The following is a 21,759-nucleotide window of genomic DNA, read 5'->3' on the forward strand; positions in this document are numbered from 1 at the left end:
ATGTTTATATATATATATATATATATATATATATATATATATATATATATATATATATATATATATATTCCTATAAACAATTATTCAACTATATACATATATACATTTGTTCATTCCATATAATACATTTCTAACATCATTTTGTCTTCAACTCATCTCATCCAATCAACCCCTTTTCCCAACTTAAGACCCCTTCCTCTGCTCCTACCAATGCTCGAATTTAGCCCCAAATTGCTTGTGGTATGCTGATTCATCTTTGTTTTTCACTTCTAGAGTTAACGTAGGGAGTTCCAGTGCATAGTAAGATTTTGTTTATTGTCCTTCTTAGCTTGCATTATAACTGTCCCCCCGTTTCCAGTTCTGGATTACTCTTTATTATGCATATTAGGTATAATCAAATAAAATACCTCATGATTTCTTATATTTTTTTGACATAATTCCTAGTGGGAAAGCGATACAGTGGTGACCTACTTTAAAACCCAACATTCCTTCAGCTACAACTCCCCATCCTAAACCCATACTCCTGTGCTTTTTGCAGCAGCACTATACACAATGTCGTTACCATTCTATTGAACATTTCCAAGTAATTTGGGGGCTGGCTCTTTAGGCCTCAGCAGTGAGTGGATTCATTTTTTACCACCCAGGTTCTGTAAATTGTGGCTTGGTGAGCGTGTGAGAGAAAGATACTGTAAAATCTCCAGTCAGAGGTGGTATTTATGGTTCTCTGAACAAAATACTCCATTCCATACGGTTGTCCAGAACTGGTTGAACCCTGCTGAATCACAGTCTGGCTGGTGGAAGATGCCGGGCCAGTAGAACATTTTGAGCAGATTTTCTTTACATACGACTGCCGCCATGGGGTGATCTTTTTTATTTCACTATCCCATATTGTCGGGTTTGCCATTGATCTAAATTATTACTGTGGACCCCCAGCTCTCTGGCCCATACCATTTATAGTCTCCCTTTCCTTGTTTCTCCTCTAATTTATAGGCTAATAGGAAATTTGTAGTTTCCCTATCAGATTTGTCTCTGATTCTAGGGAGTTTTATCTAAGACTGTTTTCTTGCATATTAAGTTCCCCATTCTTTTATCCACATTTATACCTTGCTTTTAACTTTGCAAATATTCCCACTATTCTAGATCCATCCCATGCTGCTTTAGGTCCTGTCTAGCCGTTTAACTCTCCATCCCATTTTAAGACATTTTGTAGGGGTGATGAGCTTTCCTTTGTTTCAATGGGTTTTGGATATTTTTGCCTTTTTGCAATATTGATATCCAATTTGACACTTCTAAATATATCTGACTTTCTAGTTTTATTTTCTTGGATCTTAAATAGTGCTTGCCTAATTCTATGTTGCTGAAGAAGCTCTATATAAATGACCTGAAAGCCGATCGGGCCATAGAAACCCCGTGCCATCCCTGTTGAGGGTGGTGTCCGGCACTTCTTCTGGGACTTCTTCTATTTTCTAATAGTATTCAGTCTCTAACCTATGCTTCAGAAGCTGCTTGATGATAGATTTCCCAATCAGGAGGCCCAAAACCTCTCTTTTAATAATTTAAGTTAGATCATAGGGTTTTCCCCCCTGTATTACAAAATTAGGGGTTGTCTTGTTTAGTTTTTTTAATGAAGTTTAAATAAGGTATATTTTGGGGGAATAGAAATAGCAATTTTGGGAACACATTCATTTTAAATTACTAGAAATCTTCCCTGAGGATGATCTTAGGTTACCTCCCATCTCTGAAAGTCATTTTAATTTGTTGATGTAATTATCATGATTATCTTATTTAAGTGTGGTGGCATCTTGGTGAATAATAATTCACATATTTAGCTTTTATTTTATCTGTATATCCATTTTTGGCTAGATTATCTTTTTGCTTTGTCATATTTTTAGTTAGCACTTTAGTTTTATCCCTTGTAGATTTTTAAGCCCTGAAATTTTGCCATATTCTTCTCTTAATAACTCAATAAGTTTTGTTTCTGATTTTCTGGATCACCTCAAGAATAGAAAGCCAAATCATCCACAAATGCTTGTAATTTTAAATGTCTCTTTTAAAATGCATAGACATTTTATTAATGTTTCTTTTCTAACAAAAATTCAGTCCAACCGCTTCCAAAATAGTATAAAAGTAATGGCAATAATAGGCAGCCTGTCTAGTTCCTTTTGGATCTTAAAAATCCTTTGTTGCTTCTCCATTTACAATTCTTTTTAGCCTTCTGTTCGATAAACATACTAATGATATGAAACCCCTTTCTCACAAAGGTCCATATGTTTTGAATTTGTTATAAAAGATGACCACATTTAATATTTAGAGGCCTTTTTGTGTGTGTCAAGGAGAGTAATGCCATTTGTTGACCACTATGAATAATATAAGTACCGTAAAACATCAATATAGTTCCTCAAATTCTGTTTTATTGTTGCACTTGGTGTGTAGGAAGCCATTTTGTTTGTGGATAGAATTTTTGGGGAAATTTTGGAAAAGTCTATCTACTACTGTGTTGTGAGATCTTGTAATCCCACATTTAAAGTGATATAGATCTATGAACTTTTGATTAGAGTTTGGTCCACCTCTGCTTTACCGGTATCAAGGTTATAGTTGCCTCCTGCCAGGATTAACAGGTACTTTGCCTCATCCTAGAACTGCATTAGATACATCAACTAGTAAGCGGTGCCTAATGTATTTTGGTGTTCTTTGTGTGTTTCCACTGAAGGTTGCTCGAGGTCCTGGTGACATCTTAATCTTTTGTTATTTGTGCCTTAAGTACCTCAGACATTCTGATCTCTTGAATTTAGAGCATGTTTTGTCTCCTCTGAGAATTGATATTGACAGTTCCACTTCCTTTTAGCAATTCCATTGTATCTCATTCTAAGTATTCATCATTCTCTTTATATAGAGCTTTGTAAATTTCTAGACTATGTTTCTTTTTTCATCTTCCTGATAATACATTTTTCACAAGCGCATCCTGTAATTTGCAAATTTGTCTCTTTTCATTTTGTTTTTCTCAATTTGTGTACTTCAGCCATCTCCCAGTTTATTTGCATGCTCAAAAAAACTCTGCTTGTTTATTTTAACTGTTTGTGCCAATTCTTCTTTTCTAGCAATTTATGTGTTTTGTGTTTTGACTTAGTTTCATTTGTTCTATTTGAGATTTTTCAATTGCAGATCTTTCTGTAGCATTATTTCTGGTGATTTATACTCCTCTAATTTTTTCTGTTGGTATTTTTTTCTGTTTATTTTCTTCACCACATATAATATGATCATACGCCCCTCCATATATAGGGCTGACCCATATCCCAGAGATTCTGTATTGATGTTTCTTGTTTTTCTATTTTCACTGGGAATAGGGCCAATTCCTTTTTCAAATTCTGATCTAAATTCTTTCTCTTTTTAAAATTACATATTGCATTGTCCATCTTGCTATTTTCTTGCATCCTCGCCAGCTATATTTAATGTGGTTGTGATTGGCCCAAAAAACTCGGTTTGATATCCACATCTTTTAAAGTATCTGCTTACAATTCCTCTTGACTTGTCCACACCATATCGATGATTCTTGAGTACGACTTCATGTCTATTGAGTAGTCATGAGTGGTGTCATACCTTCTAGTTCCTTTCTCTCCATACATCTTGTAGGTCTAGATCCTTAACCATATCAAAAAAAATGTTTCTGGTGGCGTTCTTCTTTCCTCTTAATTTCATTACTTTTACATGGTTAGTTCTTGCATCGACTCCGGCATTGGCATCTCCCAATTAAACATATTTCTTCATAGTCTATCTTCTTCACAAATGGTTTTGTGTAGATTTTAAAAAACTGTTCCTGCCTTCCATTTGGGGCATAGATCCACCACTTCTCGTTATTTTCTTGTCCAGTCGCTTCCATTGCTATAATTAAATTCTTCCTTCAGTATCTTTGAGAATTTTTTAGCTAAAGAAAATCTACCTTCTAACATATATTACTTTTTGTTTTGGTCTAGAGAAGCAAACAGATACCCTAACTGGTTATTCCTAACAATATTTTTTGATTTTTCTTTAATATGAACTTCTTGTAAAACTTACTATGTCCAAATTTTATATTTTCAATTTATTTTCTGTCTTTTTACCTAGAATTTAATCCATTAATGTTAGTCGACCAGACTGCGTTTCCACTGTATCATATTTTCCTTATTTCTTGGACTTGGGATTCTTATTGGTCTAAGGGTTCTTTTGATTCTTTATTATCTTCTTTCCTTGAATTATCCCGTTGTCGATGCCCCTGGTGAGGACTGACTCTGAGAGGAAGAACAATAACAGGGTCGATGTGGCCCCCCTCTGGAGGTTGTGGAGGAGGCTGGGAAGGGCAGAGGGCCAGCTTGGGCAGTCAGGGAGGCGAGGTTGAGCCCATTCCTCCTCCTCCTAGGGCACGCATGGAGGAGAGGATAAGGGAGGAAACATGGTCTTGGGAGGAGAGGTCCTTGATCCTCTTTACTACTGGGCTGGCATGCTTTTCTGTGGTATAAGGGAACTAAATCACAGGGCTATTTTAGAAGGCATTATATACGGGAGTCTTTATGGTTGAACTGGGAGAAAATTAAGAGACAATGTTATTTGAAAATCCCAGTTTGGTTATCAACTATTGAAGCTTTTTCTTATCCTATAACATATAAGAAGGAACAAACAGTTAGATATGGGGAAATATTGGATGAAAAGGGTGAACTTAAAACGATGCAAAACCTAGAAGAACAAGGTATAAAGATGAATTGGTTTTCATATGCACAAATACACTCAAGGTATCTTAAAGATTCTAAAACAAAGGGATTTTATGATAAACTGACTGACCTAGATAGGATTTTGACAGGTACTGATGAAAAAGTGATCAAAAATTATATAGTTATTTGTTGGAAATTAAATTAGAGGAAGAACAAGTTAAAGAAACGATGATTGCTTGGGGAAGAATTTTGGATATGGGATTGATTTAGAGAAATGGCAAAAATTGTGGTCTCAAAATTATAAAATGACAATGTCAACAGCATATAAAGAAAATTTGTATAAGATGTTTTACAGGTGGCATTTTCCCCCGACAAGAATAGCAAGAATGTTCAAGAATAAATCTGAAAAGTGCTGGAAATGTCATCAGATACCTGGCTCAAATTACCATATGTGGTGGACTTGTGAGGACGCTAGAAAATATTGGACTAGAATTCGCATATGGTTGGAAAAAATGACAAAGAAACATATAGATTTGAAACCAGAGATTTTTTTATTGGGAATCTTACCTGATACATATAATAAAAATTTGAAGTATTTGATTGTAAATGTATTAACAGCGGCTAGGATTGTATTTGCTAAAAATTGGAAGAGTGAGAAAATACCAGCAGAGGAAGAAATTATTAAGAAAATATTGGAATGTGCTGAAATGAGTAGATTGACATTTGAAATTAGAGAACAAGAAGATAAACAATTTTATAAAGTTTGGGATCTTTTTTATCAATGGTTAGATAATACAGTATAACAATAGAATATTTAGAAATTTAGGAAATAATGAATATACACTTTTTGTTGGTTTTGATAATATTTTTAGAATATTTTATTAAGATAGACTTGGTATGATTTTATGAATTGTTATAAAATAAATTAATTAAATTATAGTTATCTCGTTTAAGCATAAATTAGTAAAATTATAGTCAAAGGATTGTTTAATAATGATATTAGGATATATAATTATTGATTGATAATATGAGTTATTATGTAATATAATTATGATGATGACTATGAAATGGATGCACAAAAAGGAGTGGTAAACCAACCGATACACTATCCGCAAATTTATGAAGAATGATGATGTTTTTATGTTATGTCTTATGTTATGTTTTATGTGTTTTTGTTTGTTGTTAAAATCAATAAAACTTTTACCAAAAAAAAAAAAAAAAAAAAAGAAAGAAAGAAAGAAAATAGCATGTATTGTTGATGAAACTTACCATCACTCTGAGTAGGCCTTTTTCATCACTAATATCTGAAAATAACCTATGTGATCAGTGTTTTGTGATACCTTCTGCTTGTATTTGACTTCAGGCTTGTTCAATGTTGGTGGTGGGATTCAAATAATTTAACAACTGATTCTCTGCCCTAATGACTGGCTGGGTAGGCATGGCTGAATGGGCATGGCCAACTCAATGTAACTCATGTCAAAGGGCACCTCATCTTGCCCATCCTCTCCTTGCCATGTCTGGCTCTGCCTTGCCCCCCCCCCCCAGCCACTCCTTGTCACATCCATCTGCTCACCTCTCGGAGCAAGTAGTTTTCAAATAAAAAGAATACTCACCTTTTGCAAATAAATAACAAACATCTTGACTGCAGGTTTGATGCATCTTGCAAAGTATTGCTGCTCATTCTAGTCTCTTTTCCTACTAACAGGTCCAGCTCAGATTGCAATTTGCTATAACCTCTCTTGTCTTTTGCATCATTCTATGGGAGATTATTCTGAAATGCTATCTGTGGTGTTTGCAACTTTACAAATTTATTTCCTTCAACCCTGTTTTTGCATGCAATTCTTGCAAGTTATTTTGACATTTCTTCCTCCTTTTTAAACAAAGTAGTAGTTCAGGTGCTGGCCTAGAAACCAAGAGACTCTGAGTTTTAGTCCCATTTTCGGGTTGAAAAAATGGCTGAGTGACCAAGACACTCTCTCCCAGCCCAAACCACTTCTTAGATTGTGGTTGTGGGGAAATCAAAAGGAGGAAGGAATATTAGATAAGTTCTCCATCTTGAATTCTCTATAAAGTAATAAAGACAGAATAAATGTCTAACAAAATAAATAAATCATTTGTGAGAATGATGTCCTTCTAAAGCAGGGGTCCCCAACCACCGGGCCGTGGACCGGTACCAGTCCATGGATCACTCTGTACCGGGCCGCAAAGAAAAAAAATAAAAAAAATGGCAGCTTTCTTCGCCTTCGGTGAATGCTGCTGGGATCAGGGATCAAGGACACAAATGAAAGAAGGGGAGGGAGGAAGCAACCAAAGCCTGTCCTGCTCTCCGGCTCAGTGGCTTCGGGTTCCTCCCACCTCGTTCCTCTCTCAGTCGCTCTCTCGCTCCTCCACCAGCCCAGGAAGAAACTGCTTCAAAGGAGCCGGCAGGGTGGCTTTGCCTTTCGGCGCAGCTTCCCCAAAGCACCCGTTCACCCCCACCCCACCACCAATCAATCCAGGTTCAATCCGGTGCTCCGTTCTGCCTGCCTGCCTGCCTTCGTTTCTGGTAGTTTCGGAGCAGCTTCGGCTGTGAATAATAACTATTCGCCTCTTTTACTCAGCGAAGCTGCTCCGAAACTACCAGAAACCAAGGCAGGCAGGCAGGCAGGCAGGCAGAACGGAGCACTGGATTGAACCGCGGGCGGCAGGGTGGGGCAGGGGTGAACGGGCGCTTTGGAGGAGCTGCGCTCCGAAACCACCAGAAATGAAGGCAGGCAGGCAGAACGGAGCATTGGATTGAACCGTGGGCGGCGGGGTGGGGGTGAGCGGGCGCTTCAGAAGAGCTGCGCCTGACAGGAAAAGCCACCCTGCAAGCTTCTTTGAAACAGTTTCTTCCTGGGCTGGTGGAGGAGTGAGAGAGGAACGAGGCAGATACCTGAGGGATGAGGCTGAGGGAGGGAGGGAGGCACCTGAGGGATGGGGCTGATGAAGGCAAGGCCGAGAGGCGAGGCTTCTCAGCCGTCCTGCAGGGACTATCTGTCGCTCAGGGTTGCAATGAGGAGGCATTGGCATTCCCTGAACTTGGTGGTTTGCTGGCAGACGTTTTATTACCCGACTAGGTAACAACATCAGATGTTACCTAGTCAGATAATGAAACGTCTGCAAGCAAACCACCAAACTCGGACTCCCCCCCCCCCCGGTCCTTGAAAAAGTGTTTCTGCATGAAACTGGTCCCTGGCACAAAAAAGGTTGGGGACCACTGTTCTAAAGGACAAGGGGTGCTGATTGCATTGTCACATGCCTTACACTACTGCATTTATTTCATTGTTATCACTTTATTTTTCTCTGCTTTTTGATTTATTCTTGTGATTGGCATTAGAATGGCAAATTGAAACATTGAATAACTATCTTAATACAAACATGTGTATTAACACTAGGATTACTATACACTATCATATCTCAAGACCTAAAATGGACACATGAAAAACATCATCAAAAAGCACAACAAAGAATGTTCTTTCTGTGCCAACTCAGAAAGCTCAAACTGCCCAAGGAGCTGCTGATACAGTCCTACAGAGGAATTATTGAGTCTGTCATCTGCATCTCTATAACTGCCCGGTTTGGTTCTGCAACCAAACAAGACTGACACAGACTTCAGAAAATAATTAGGACTGTAGAAAAAACAATTATTACCAACCTGCCTTCCATCGAGGACCTGTGTACTGCATGAGTCAAAAAGAGGGCTGTGAAAATATTTACAGAACCCTCAGATCCTGGACATAAACTGTTTCATCTCCAATCCTCAAAATGATGCTATAGAGCACTGCACATCAAAACAAATAGACACAAGGACAGTTTATCCCAAACACCATCACTCTGCTAAAGAAATAATTCCCTCAACACTGTCGAACTATTCACTAAGTCTGTATTACTATTACTATTAATCTTCCCATCCCTACTTTCACCAATCTTCTCCCACTTATGACTGTATGACTGTAACTTTGTTGCTTATATCCTTATGATTTATACTGACTGTTTCCTAGTATGATTTGATTGCTTATTGTACCCTGTGACTATTATTGTTAGGGATATACACCCTAGTAGAATCTTCACGGCAGTCAGGCAGGCAGGCAAATATGTGAGACAAAAGTTTTTGTAGCTTACACTCAGTAAAACAGATACACTGTGCTAGTTAAATAGTTTATTCCAGTAAGATTTTTAGCATAGTCAAACAGTCCATATATCATACACTAGTTAAGTCCATCCGGGGATTAATCAGTTGCAAAGTCCAGTGTTGAAAAAAGAGGTCAGTACACTTACAAATATCAGTCCAGTAATATATCTCTTCGCAGTAGAGATATGAAGAAGTAAAACCTCCTTTCTTCCTTCAGCAACAGCAGAGAACACGCAGTTATCACACCATCAATCCATCATCGTCAGCAAGCAATCCAGTAAGCCAGCAATCAATCAAGTTCTCTTGCTCCCTCTTATGGCGATTTTACAACCGCACCCAAAAATACATGCTTTGCAGTTTAAAGTGACACACACTTAAACTCACTATCATAGTTTATATATATTATTTTACCCAAACTACGTTAGGTAACTATGTTATTCCTAACATACTCCCCTTTTGGGTAATATAATAATATATATATATCTATTTACAACCTTAAACCATAGTTATCACAACTTTCTTTGTGTTTGACTGAACCTTGGGCTTTTGTAAATTGATCAGCAATAATTTCTTCAGTCATACAATATTCCAATCTTATTAAACCATTTTTTACAGATTGTCTTACATTCAGATATCTAAGATCTGTATGCTTAGATCTCGTTTTCACAGCAATATTTGTAGCCAACCATATGGCTGCTTGATTGTCCTCATAAACTACAATGGAATCATTAACAGTTATTCCCATATCCAATAACAACTGTTTATACAGAATTAAATCAGTACATAATAAATAATAAAGATAGACATGAAAATTTTGCTTCCATTGTGGACATACTTATGTGTTGCTGTCTAATTGACCTCCAACCAATCAGTGCTTTTCCTAATAGTATAGCAGTACCTGAAGTTGATTTCCTAGTGTTTATGTCTGTTGCAAAACTTGCATCAGCATATGCACTTAAAATCAGATCATCTTTTGGCTCCAAATATGGAGCTCCAATGCATAGTGCATTGTCCTTTTAAGATATCTTAATATACGTTTTGTCACTTGCCAGTGTTGTTCAGAGGATTCAGCGTTGAATCTTGCCAATTGATTAACACCATAGGCAATATCTGGTCTTGACCAATTACTAATGTACGATAAACTACCAATTAGTGATTGATAAATAGTCTTATCCAATTTTGGACTTTGAGTATCAGTGTGGCCAAATTCCTGACTCATTGGAGTTTTAGCTGGTTTACAAAGTTCCATCTTGTATGTTTTAAGTAATTGATAAATCTTATCCTCTTGAGATATCTTATAGCCACCTTTGGTTTTATTTATTGTCAATCCTAGATACTGTTTTATCTCTCCTAATTGCTTTAATTTTATCCTCTTACCTAATAATGATATTATTTCAGTAGCTTCATTATTAGTTTTTGTAATTAAAGCAATATCATCTGTAAACAACAATAATAATGACACTGTTCCATTTGTCTCTTTCTTAAATACACATGGATCAGCTAAACCTGCTTTAAACCCTATATTGTTTAACTCCTTAACAATATATTGGTTCCATTCATAACCAGATTGTTTTAATCCATAGAGACTCTTTTTAAGTTTCCAACAGTCATTATTTGTTTTATCATCCTTAATCCCTACAGGTTTCTTTAAGTATATAGTGTGCTGCAATGGTGCATGCAGATAGGCAGTTTCTACATCTAAGTGATTTATAATATAATTCTTCTTAGCTGCCCACACTAAAGCTGCTCTCAAGGTTGTTGCTTTTAGACTCGGTGCAAATATTTCATCATAATCACTTGCAGTTTGATTAAATCCTTGAGCTACCAACCTAGCCTTATGGGTAACAGTCCCATTTTTACCTGTTTTTAATTTAAATATCCATTTACAGCCAATGGACTTTTTACCTGGAGGTAATTTAACATTTTCATAAACTTCCATTTGTTTTAATGAATTTAATTCTTTCTCCATTGCTCTATGCCAATTTTCTTGTTCCTTTGCTGGATACATCCTAAGTTCTTCAACAGTAGTTGGAACTTTACTAACTTGGCAAACTACACTTGCTTGGTACCTGTCAGGTGGTCTGGTTTCACGTGTTGAACGTCTAGGTATTACAGGGCTTACAGGTGGACTTTCATGTACTACCTGTTCCTGGTTATCTATTTCTTCCTGTTCACCTATTTCTTCCTGTTCTGGTCCTATGTGCTGTTCCTGTACTTCCTCTTTAATTGTACTCTTCTTATTACTGATATGTGATTTTGGTCTTTTGTAGGTTTCTATGATTACATCCTTACTTGAATCTTGTTCCAGTTTTTCCCATCCTACATGTTCAAGGAATTGTGCACTAGCACTACAGTAAACTCTAGGTGTACCTTTTTTCCAGAATCTGTATGATTTGTGATTAGATTCATAACCTACAAAGAATAACTTTTTAGCCCTATGCTGCCCCTTATGTCTCAGTTGTGTAGGAATATGCACCCATGCTGGTGCTCCAAATGTGTGCATGTAGCTTAGGTCAGGTTTTCTACCATGCCACCGTGTGAATGGTAATTCACCTGTTGTTGAGTTAACTACATTATTCAATATATGATTATCACACATTATTGCTTCTCCCCACAAAGTTTCAGGTAATCCTGAATCCGACAACATAGTACGAGCCATTACCTGTATTGTTTGGCCTCGTCTTTCTGTTGTGGCTTATATGGTGCAGACTTTTTATGTTCAACACCTGCCATCTTCGGTCTATTTTGGAATTTATTATTTATAAATTCCGTACCATTATCAGTTACAAGAGTTACTAGTTTCCTTTTAGTTTTTCTTTCTGCAAACTTCAACCAATTAAAGAAATTCTTATGTTTCCGTTTTACTCTTCATTAAATAACAGAAACCATATCTAGAATAATGATCCATTATGCTTAATATATAACGAGCACCTCCCACACTTGGTTTTTTAGGACCTATAATATAAGCAAATACAACCTCTAGAGCTTCCTTAGTTTTAAATCCATTTATTCTATTTGCTGGTATTACCTTGCTTTTTTCTTGACTGCAAGCATTGCAGTGCAAATACTTACTGCAAGGCTTCAGTTTTATACCTTCAGACAGTTCAACCATTTGCTGGAGCATTTTAAAATTTATATGCCCTAAATGTCTGTGTAACAAATGCATGCATTCATCATGAGGTTTAATGTTATTATACACTGTGTTAGCTACCTCTAATGAATTATCATTTAACACATACAATTCACCTTTTAAAGTTGCAGTCACTTTTTTACCTTCCTTTTCTATTATGCAGTTTTCTCCCCTAGAGGTAACTACATAACCTAGTTTAACCAAAACTCTAACCGAAAGCAAATTAAACTTAAGTTGTGGTACATATAACATTTTTACATTTTCTTTTATGCAAGAACAATGTGCAATACCTTCACCTTTTGCTTTCATTTTCCAGCCATTAGCTAACGATATCTGCTGTGAACTCGTGGACATCTTAACAAATCTTCTCTTATCTTTTGTTATGCAGTGCGATGCTCCACTATCTACAACCCATAAATTATTATTCACAGTTTCGTTGCTATACATGGCTAACTCTAAGCATTTTTCATCCTTTTGATGCCTTTTAGTATTCTGGCTGGCATTGTGGCATTTTCCTTTCTTGCAGAATCTAGCCAAATGTCCTTTTCCTCCACAATTAAAACATTTTCTAATTGTATAGGCTGTCGTAGATTCTTTATCTTCTTCTTTTGGTTGTTTCCTTCTGAGTTGATCCCTTTCAAGCCTTCTCCTGGCTTTTTCCATTAATCTGCCAGTAATGTCAGTTAATGTGAGGTTATCTTTTGGCAGTACTTCAAGTGAAGTTACATAGTCATCATAACTCTCATCTAACGAAGACAAAATTATATAAACCTGATGTAGTTCTGTGAAGATAAGTTCTTTTTCATGCAGTTCCTGAAAAATTCTCTTCATAGTGTTTAAATGAGTCAACATGTCTCCATTCTTTTGAAGATGTGTTCTGAACATCTTCCGTGTAAGATTTATATGTGCTCCTACACTGTCTCGAACATAAATCTTCTTTAAATTCTCCCAACATTTCGCAGATGTTTCTTCTCCATGAATATGGACAAGCTGCTGGTCACAGAGTGTCAGTCCTATTATACAGACAGCTTGCTCATTCTTCAGTTTATATTCTTGTATTTTCTGGGCATCATCCTCATCTTCCGGATCCCAAGCATCTACCTCTGGTGGGTTTTGAATTATACTCCACAAACCTTCTCTTTGTAGAAGTAGGCTGCATTTCATGGACCATGAAACATAGTTTGTTCCATCCAGTTTGGATATTAGAGACAAACTTGGTAAATTGACTTGTGCCATCTTTTTCTGGATATTAAACTATAATTAATAAAACACAGCTGTCTGTTTACAGTATTGTGTAACTACACTAACTCTCACTTTATATAAGCCTGTTATATCCTGGTTAGTCTGACTGTGCAGCCTGGGCCCATAACCAGTGTTAGGGATATACACCCTAGCAGAATCTGCACGGCAGTCAGGCAGGCAGGCAAATATGTGAGACAAACTTTTTTGTAGCTTACACTCAGTAAAACAGATACACTGTGCTAGTTAAATAGTTTATTCCAGTAGGATTTTTAGCATAGTCAAACAGTCCATATATCATACACTAGTTCAGTCCGTCCGGGGATTAATCAGTTGCAAAGTCCAGTGTCGAAAAAAGAGGTCAGTACACTTACAAATATCAGTCCAGTAATATATCTCTTCGCAGTAGAGATATGAAGAAGTAAAACCTCCTTTCTTCCTTCAGCATCAGCAGAGAACACGCAGTTATCACACCATCAATCCATCATCGTCAGCAAGCAATCCAGTAAACCAGCAATCAATCAAGTTCTCTTGCTCCCTTTTATGGCGATTTTACAACCGCAACCAAAATTACATGCTTTGCAGTTTAAAGTGACACACACTTAAACTCACTATCATAGTTTATATATGTTATTCCTATTACTATGTTATTCCTAACAATTATTAAGTGTCGTACCTTATGATTCTTGATGAATGTAATCTTTTCTTTTATGTGAGAGCATATGCACCAAGACAAATTTCTGGTGTGTCCAATCACACTTGGCCAATAAAGAATTCTATTCTATTCTATTCTATTCCCTTTGCAAATTAGCTTTGCTAAAATTTCACACACTGGATCAAAAATGTCGAGTTTGTCTTCTTCCAGACACTTATTATAACAATATTGGCAAATGTTAATTGCTGAAAAAAGAGCTATTTATTTTGATTTTCAAACTGGAAACTTTATTTTGGTCCTACCTGGTTAAAATGGGCTGGCCATGTGATGTTTCTTTCATTTATGGAGAACCTTCTGTCTGATAGTGCTTCAGGATCCATTTGTCCCACTTTTACTTTCATGAAGGATTTGTTAGGGAAAGTTACCCAGTTGATAATGTCAAATCCAGCTAGCAATTCACCCTTCTTGTCAAAAGATACCATGTCTCCGGCACAGTTGTTAAAGGAGACTTGACTTAGGAAATGGTAAAGCTGGTGGAAATGAAGTTTTGGAAAGGATTATTACCAAAGTGGTGGAAACAGTGAAAATTGTTTGGCTGGGAATAGAGTTTTGCTATACTCAGAAGCTATTTAATTATTTTATCACTCCATTAATGGTCGTCCCATTATTTCCCTCCCCAATCAAATATTTCAGTCAGCTCAGTTTTAAAAGGATACTAAGAACTAGCAGATAATTTATTTCAAACAAACAGACTAAATTTTCCTTTGGCATAGAAATATTTTGGTATCCCTATGTCACAGGTATTTCAAAGTTAAGGTTTACTACCTGCCAAGGGAATACTACTAGTAGTACTATTACTACTACTACTGCTGCTGCTGCTGCCCTACATAAGAAGAACAACAGACAAAATCAGCAAGATACTAGGCAGGCATCACATCAAGACTGCCTTCAAAATGGACAAAGACTGCCGAAACATCACTATAATAAAAGCACAAATATTAAGACGGAGAAACACTGAAATACCTGAAGAAACCTAAATACCATACACACACACACACACACACACGACCGGGTCTTATTTCCGGGGAAATATGGCACTTCTACTAAATTAAATTGATATGTTGTCTACCTTCTGGGAAGTTTTCAAGTCTATATTTAGCAGTTATGTATTTTTTTCTGCTACAGGTTATTGTGCATTTTTTATTATTTACTTAAATTAGAATATTTTGCAAAAGGATGGATAAAATCCTAAATTCTGGATATGGTAGCATCCTGCATCTGCAAGAATACATCTCTCATTTCTTTCAAAACATACAAAAATAATACTCTCAGAAAAACTTTTGTCTTTTTATTGCCATTATGGAGTCTATTTGCCATGGTGGCGCAGTGGTTAGAGTGCAGTACTGCAGGCTACTTCTGCTGACTGCTGGCTGCCTGCAATTTGGCATTTCAAATCTCAAAAGGCTCAAGGTTCACTCAGCCTTCCATCCTTCCAAGGTCAGCAAAATAAGGACCAAGATTGTTGGGAGTAATAGGCTGACTCTGTAAACCACCTAGAGATGGCTGTAAAGCACTGTGAAGTGGTGTATAAGTCTAAATGCTATTGTTATTTACATGTATTTATCTCCATTGTTTGCAGGTCGTCCTAGACTGACAACCATTCATTTAGTGATCATTAAAAGTTATAATGGCCCTGAAATAATAACTTACAACTACACCTTGCACTTATAACTACTGCTGCATCCTTACAGTCATGTGATCAAATTTGAGCACTTGACAACTGGTATGTAGTTACAATAGTTGCTGTGTCCTGGAGTCTTTTGTTCACCATTTGTAATCTTCCCATCCAGTTTTTCACAGCAAAGTCAATGGGAGAAGCTGGATTCACTTAATGATCATATAATTCACTCAACAACTATAACAACTTACTTACCAATCATGACAAAAAAATGGACAGGTTTCACTTAACAACTGACTTGCATAGAAATGGAAATGTTGGTCCTGCTTGTGGTCATAAAGTCACTGTCTTGCCTTCTTTGTATCTCCTCTGGGAATGTTCAGTAATGCATTATATTCAGAATGAGAATCCTTATATAAATGAAGACACTAATATTATCACCATCATTGATGCATCAAAAATAATCTGCCTCCCAGGTGAGATATTACCTGAAAATACTGTAATTTTGAAGTTCTTGGGTGATCTCTAACCAGCACTGCTCCATATTTCCTTCTGCATGAATAAAAGGCATGCAAAGCATGCACCACAGCATAAACAGCATTATAAACACTGTAGCTCTGACTAGTCATGCTCATTTCAAAAAAAGGCCGCGGAAGGCTTTCTAGTCTCTCATTGCCAGTACAGCTTCCAAGGTTCTCCTTGTCTGTTGCAGAAGCTGGAAATGAACATTTAAATGCTTGTTCCCAGAACACTCTGATAAAATGATTGGTAAGAGAATGGGGGTCCTGGAAGAGAAGGAAATTCTGAAATGTTGACATCTCTGAGGTATGACTTGCAAAGGACAGGGCACCGTGGAAGATCTGCATATTTAAACTATTTAAAAAGGGCTCCAGTGAAAAATCCCAATGGGCTGTCATCACCCATACCTTCTGAACAGGCTTTGTCAGCTTCGCGAGCGGCAGGGATTTGCGATCCTGCGCGATCCCTGCCGCGCTAGCCGCTTTGATGCCTCCGATCTATTGATCTGGAGGCTAGGGCTGCCATGAAGAGGTAGCCCAAGATAGGAGGGATCCGGATAGGGGATTGGGGTCTTCGCAGACCCCTTCCCCACCCGGCTTAACCCTCTTTCTCAAGGTGGTGGAGCGGCAGTCTGTAATGGCCGCCACAAAGAAGCTGACAGCTGGACAAGATCGTGCTGGAGGAAGAGAAAGTGCTGAAGCGAAAGTTTCTTGGCTGAACTGGACTACAAGATACAAGTAATACAAGTAATATCCTGAAAATTCGGATTTTTTGAAAGATACTTTGTTTCCAGAAGAGATTTACAAATGGCGAGTGAAAGTGTTTTAAGAGAAAGTTTACTCTCCTTCCACATGGACTTAACAAATGGATATTGAAAATCCTGCTATTTTATAGAAGGTAAAAATTTAAAGCTTTCTGTTATAAGTGGGAAGGGAGAGGACAAAAAGAAAATTTTCATTAAGATTTTGCTGGAGGAGATGCCTGGAAGATTTTGAGATTGGAAGTTAATTGTAATGAGACTTTAAAATACAGATTGGGTTGTTTTTTTTTCCCTTGCCAACTGATATTACCCCAGGAAGAAAAAATGTGAAGAACTTTGTGTTCTGTTTGGACTGTTTGATGACTTTGGGATTTTGGGGAATTGTTTTAAGTTTTGAATTATCTTGGTTGTTTTAAAAAGAAGAAGAGAAAAAAGAAGAAAAAAAGGTTTATAATGGCTTTATCTGTTGATGAACTGAGAGAGGATAAAAAAGAAGGTAAAGACGGTGTGAGAGAAATTTTTGCTTTTTAGAAATGGCGCTTGCTACTTATCAACAAACATAGCAATTAATGGAGGATACAGAAGAAGAAGAAGAAGAAGAAGAAGAAGAAGAAGAAGAAGAAGAAGAAGAAGAAGAAGAAGAAGAAGAAGAAGAAGAAGAAGAAGAAGAAGAAGAAGAAGAAGAAGAAGAAGAAGAAGAAGAAGAAGCCATCTTTAATGAGTCTAAAAGGACATAAGACTTAAAAAAAAACATCCAAGAAAGAGAAAAATAAGATGCATAATCAATATACTGTTAGAAAGCAAAAGAAAAGAGAAATGTAACAGAGGGGGGGAGCAAAGGGGGGTAAAAAGACCAGATGGGATAAGATAGGAAGGAAGAAGGGGGAAAAAAGCCAAAAAGGTATGAAATAAGGTGTGGAGAAGAAATCTTATTTTAGGGATAATGAGTAATGCATAACTTTGTTTCAAAATGTTTCTGCAAGGTACATGATCGTATTGTAGTATTTGTATGAGAATTAGAAAATTAGAATTTTATAAGGCTTAAATAAAGATTAAAATATTAAAGGTTTAATAATGATAGATTTTAAGATTTAATAAAATATTAAAAGGAATGTCTAAATCATTTAGTTTAAGTATAGAGTTTAATTGACTATTGTGTGAATGTTCGTACGAACTTATTACTATGGTATTTGTTTTTGAAATAGATAATTGGAATGCTATGAGATTTAATGTTTAATTATATATTTAATTACTTTATGGATTTACTATTTTAGTAAGTAGAATGTACTAAGCAGAATTAGATAGGGAATTAGATGTTAATGTAGGGGAGCGATGGAAAGGCATCATACTTCGATTAGTGATTTCTAATATGAATGAGATAAATGGATAATTGAAAAGAATGGACAAAAGATACAAATACAATGATTTAAATTAAGATGAAATAAATAAAATAGAATTAAAAAGAGTGGAAAGCGGGAGAAGTTATAATAAAGATATAGAAGGTTTAATAAGATAGGTAATGGTATATAAGTTGAACATGAATTTAATTGAAGTCCATACAAAGAAAATGCAGCAATAGGTTGACTATTCCTGTGTACTGATGTGCTTCATTAGGTACCATACAGTATAAGAAAGATGGATGGCTTATATCATTCACTGGTGGAGAATATAAACAATAGGAGACCTAAAGGCCAACATAATTACATTATATAATAGGGAAATATAAAAAGGGTCAAGCACAAAAACACAGTAGTTTTCACTTTCTTTTTTAAAACAACATTTAATTAGTGTACAGCATACCCAAAGGCTGCTCCAATCACACACTATTTGTTCTGCCTAACAAATTCTATATCATCATGACTTCTTTTATGTGCATTTAGACATATTATTTCTTTTTTCATCCATTTCCCATCTCTAGTTAATAATTCATGAAATATGAATAATGCATGAAATGTTCCTCTATGTGTCCTAATTTTTCATTATTTATTTTTGATTCATTATTATTCCTTTTATTTCCCTGTTTACAATCTAAGAGAAGTCAGTGCCAACTAAATGCTACCACCTAACCAGAAATGGGATTCAGCTGGTCCACACCAGTTCAGTTCAACCAGTAGCTATCTTTTTTGCAGTTCGGTGAACTGCTGAATCCCACTACTGATCGCCATGCCCAGCCACTCAACCATCCCCTCCCAGCTACTCCTTGACTGGCCTCCTGTCTGCCTGGGTGAGAGGGTGTGGCCAATGGGAGAGGAAGGAGGCTAACTCTAGGCCTGCTGTGCTTGGCTGAAAGGGTCCCTGGGGGGAACATGATGAAGCTCGTCCATCTTTTGGGCCTGGCTCTAAGCTTCTGCAGTGCCTCCAGATGAAAGGCTTAGAGAAAGCACCTGGTCCAGGAACACAGCCCTCTATGACAAAGCCCTTTCCAGGAAGTCTTGGATGACCTGATCCATCCCATAGGCCTTAAGGGGCTCCAGAGTTTTCACACACCTCTGCCAGCCTGAGTGTCCTGTCCTTCAGATCCCAATGGGGCCAATGCCTGGCAGTGGGACTCCTGGTAGGCAGGTAGATGACCTGGTCCCAGCATGGCATTCTCCCACGAGGGCTGCTTTTCCCCCCCACTTGCCTACCCCCAGTAGCAGTGTATCCCCCTGTTGCAGACTGGATGCAGGGCTGGTGGCAGAAGGGAGGGTTAGTGGGTGGCAGTCCCATGGAGGTCCTGCAGAAGCTGAGAACTGTGCCTGAAAGGCAGACAAGCCTCGCCATGTCACGCTGTTCAGCCAAGCATCGCAGGTTTAGAAGATCTCTCTTTCCTGCCATCAGCCTTTGCACACATACAGAGGCTTTCGTACTCACTTCCTGCAATTTTGCACTCTTCCTGTAGCTTCAGCAGCTGACATGCAGCATTCTGCTATGCTGCGCAAAGCAGCTGCACTTCAAAAGCAGGGAATAAAGATCAGTATGGGAGCCCAGTTGGGTGAATGGGCCCAATAGCACCTTGTCACAGGGAACCAGTTTGGTCTCTGCTGATCTTCAGCACTACCAGTATGCTAGAACTGGGCTGAATCAGTAGAATAGCACCACTGGTATTAAATTATATGAATCCAACCACTGCACCTAAATTAACAATTAATATGAAACATTCCTTTTATCATGTTTATCTTTTATATAAGTTTAAAAGAGTTTTTAAAACATCAGTGGTTATTCATGTATCAGATTACTTTGGATCTCCTTCTCTAATGCAATGATAAGGAATAAAGAGCGCAAAAGGAACTAAGAGAAAGAAAAATAGAGGGAATAGTTAAGACCAGGGTAAAGAATGAAAACGGAAAGAAGATAATCACATATTAAAGATAAACAGCAGTGAGCATTGTGAGAATGTCCTTCCAACAAGGAAGCCCTTTTATGCATATTATCCATTCATAACTTGTATAATTATGTCAAGTTTTAAATTTCACTAATACTTTTACAAACAAATTGACCACAGAGCAAATGAGAGGGAAAAAAATGCAACATCTCTCCCTTCCTGAAATATCACATTACTAGCAAAGGAGAAGGAAATTGCATCACATTAAGGAGGAAAATGATTTTGTGGTGCTGGCAATGAGATCTAAAAAGTCTTTGTATTCTCACACTAAACTTAGAAGATGCTTATTTCTGCTCAGATCAACCTGCTTTTAGTACATCACTATAGAGAAAATCTAAACAATATTCTGTACATAATAAGTTTCTTAACAAATGCAAATACTTTCTTAATAAGTGTGGATAATAAATTTCTTAATAACCTTTTAAGTACATCATTGGGAGTTGAAGTCCACCAATCTTAATATTGTCAAGATTGAGAAATAGTGTAATAGATAATAAATTCCTAAACAATACATGTGTAATCCACCTTACCTGAGGAATCTTGTAAATCCCTAAGATAGTAGCTATGTGAACAGAGGTTTCTGAGTCAGTACCCACAATGACAGCTGCTGGTATCTTCTTGCTGCACTTGTAGTTCAGAATAGTTGGCTTCTGATTAAAAAGTAGGTTCAGCGTGTTCTGGTAAGTTAGCTGGGCATCAAAGTGGCTATCATAGATATGAAATCCCAGCGTCCTATTGGGTAAGATCATGCTGTTTCCATTTATTTCATTCACCGCAAACACCAAGGCTAGGGTGTGCTGATATTTTTTCAGCATCATACTAAAGTAAAAGACACACCTTGGGTAAGACCTGGTGTTCAGTGTTGTCATTTTCAATGCTACTCCTGCAATAGGTACCCTATATTTATTATTGGAGAAGATTGGAAAATGAGAAACCTGACACTTGGAATGAAATTACCTTTAACTAGAAGACTAGTTTGTTTGCTTGTAATGGAGCTGCTTTTCTCCAATATTTCAACCATCCTAATGTGTGCTTAGAAACAAATGTTGCTTCATTAACTTATGCAGTGAAACTATTCAATGATGGATAGTTTTTCTTCTACACCAGACCAAATTACATGTAACCCAACATGCTAAACCATCACTTGCTTCTCGCCTCTCATAAGCTCAGAGAAATATGAAGATATTTCACTCCAATGATTTTTGAGTAGCATATCTCTGAATACAAATAATGCTATGTATATAATACCAAGGATTTAAGCAAAAAAAGATTGATCCAAAACTAAGGCAGGTTTTCCCACTTCACACAATCAAATCTAACATGTCTTACTGACTTATTTGATCCTATCAAATGTTAAAGAATGAACTCAGAGCATACCAGGTTATGTGGCAAATATCATAGAATCACAGAGCTAGAAGAGAAGTTTAGATCATAATATCCAACTACTTGCTGAGTGCTGGAGCTTTAAGTTTAAGCCAAATAGTTTGGTTAAAACCAACAGCAATAAGATAACAGTTGCTGGGACGAAAACTAACATGGCTGCCACATGAGTGTTTTGGGTCTGACCACCATTTCAAAA

General features: G+C 37.0%; 1 pseudogene; it reads right to left on the reverse strand.

The window, feature by feature from the left end:
- Positions 1-20,995, reverse strand: part of LOC148129287 (vomeronasal type-2 receptor 26-like) — a 31,778-nt pseudogene extending 10,783 nt beyond the window's left edge.
- Positions 20,996-21,759: the final 764 nt, after the last annotated feature.

This window comes from Notechis scutatus, chromosome Z (genome assembly GCF_049901735.1).
Source record: "Notechis scutatus isolate UNSWTSFEM ecotype Mainland chromosome Z, rNotScu1.2, whole genome shotgun sequence".
Lineage (NCBI taxonomy): Eukaryota > Metazoa > Chordata > Lepidosauria > Squamata > Elapidae > Notechis > Notechis scutatus.